This window comes from Perkinsus marinus (genome assembly GCF_000006405.1).
Source record: "Perkinsus marinus ATCC 50983 genomic scaffold scf_1104296959530, whole genome shotgun sequence".
NCBI classification, from domain to species: Eukaryota; Perkinsozoa; order Perkinsida; family Perkinsidae; genus Perkinsus; species Perkinsus marinus.
The window spans coordinates 1-1,282 of record NW_003206400.1 but is presented as its reverse complement, the minus strand read 5'-3'; the positions used below and the strand labels follow the sequence as shown (position 1 = coordinate 1,282).

Sequence of the window (1,282 nt, the reverse complement as noted above, 5' to 3'; positions counted from 1 at the left end):
TGTGATCAGGTGGTGTTTTTCATTGGTGAAGAGTGTCACTGGCTCGGAAGGATGTTTTCCATTACTGTGAAAAGTGTTCACTGGCTCGGAAGGACGTTTTCCATTACTGATAAAAATGTCTATCGGCCACGCAGGCAGGTGATCCGATGTATTCGTGATTCAGCCCAGATAGCTCAGTTGGGAGAGCGCCAGACTGAAGATCTGGAGGTCCTCAGTTCGATCCTGGGTCTGGGCATTATTGAGTTTAAGTTTTAGTCGGAATGAGTCTGTACTGATCCATTCCGCCCTAGGTCGAGCTAGCGAGAACACGAGTGAGCAAAGATAAATAAAGAGTGGTCGATGCAGGGCTCGAACCTGCGACCCTCGCGTTATTAGCACGATGCTCTAACCGACTGAGCTAAACGACCAAACTGTATATGGTAAAGGTATGAAACTCACGTGCGTCCCCACTCCCCCTGTCCAACGTTGCCAAAGTGGGCACGTGGCGCTAGACTCCGGTCCACGGTATATCCAACTTTGGGCAAGGGGATCAGGGGCCATTTGAGCGACCCTCACAAAGCATACGCATCTCTGAAAGCACGCGCGTGGGGGACTAGCTCAAATGGTAGAGCGCTCGCTTAGCAAGCGAGAGGCACCGGGATCGATGCCCGGGTTCTCCATTTTCTTTGACGTTGCTAACACGAGTAATTCGACTACATTACATCGTTGAAAGGTATCTGAAGTTTGAAGTGTAAGAAGTAAGGTACAATGATGGATCAGGTTGCACGAGGATTAAACGTCACCAATCATTGGCTAAAGTTACCTGTTTGTAGTTTGAAATTCCCTCGAATCGCGTGACTCGTCAGCATGGTGATAACTGGTTACACAACACCAAACAATTTCTAGGCAATCTATAAATGGGTATCTCCTCTCGAATCTTGTGTCACCAGTCACCAGAACACTGGTACAAGGAAATAACCGTGAACAAAGCAGACATCATCGAGCACGAATGCAAGGATACGGTGACATATAGAACCAATCTAGGGAGAACAAATAAGATCTCGTAGAGGGCCGCGAAAACGAGCCGTGGGGTGGTTGTCATGAGTTAGGCGGGGGATCGGAAAAGATCAAAAAAGAAATGATAAAGGTAAGTCGGTCAACTCCACTCTTGGACATTTACTGCCTTTCATGCGGCTTTGGCGCAGTAGGTAGCGCGTAGGTCTCATAATCCTAAGGTCGCGAGTTCGATCCTCGCAGGCCGCATTGTGAATCAGGTGGTGTTTTTCATTGGTGAAGAGTGTCA

General features: G+C 48.3%; 4 non-coding genes across 4 annotated transcripts; 3 read left to right on the top strand and 1 right to left on the bottom strand.

Moving 5' to 3' along the window:
* Nucleotides 1-162: 162 nt before the first annotated feature.
* On the top strand, nucleotides 163-235 carry Pmar_PMAR021754. Its single transcript has one exon. It is a non-coding gene; the product is annotated as a tRNA-Phe (tRNA).
* A 98-nt stretch (nucleotides 236-333) lies between these two features.
* Pmar_PMAR021753 lies at nucleotides 334-407 on the bottom strand. Its single transcript has one exon. It is a non-coding gene; the product is annotated as a tRNA-Ile (tRNA).
* Nucleotides 408-586: 179 nt separating this feature from the next.
* Pmar_PMAR021752 lies at nucleotides 587-659 on the top strand. The gene has a single exon. It is a non-coding gene; the product is annotated as a tRNA-Ala (tRNA).
* Nucleotides 660-1,169: 510 nt separating this feature from the next.
* Pmar_PMAR021751 lies at nucleotides 1,170-1,242 on the top strand. Its single transcript has one exon. It is a non-coding gene; the product is annotated as a tRNA-Met (tRNA).
* The last annotated feature ends 40 nt before the right edge of the window (nucleotides 1,243-1,282 follow it).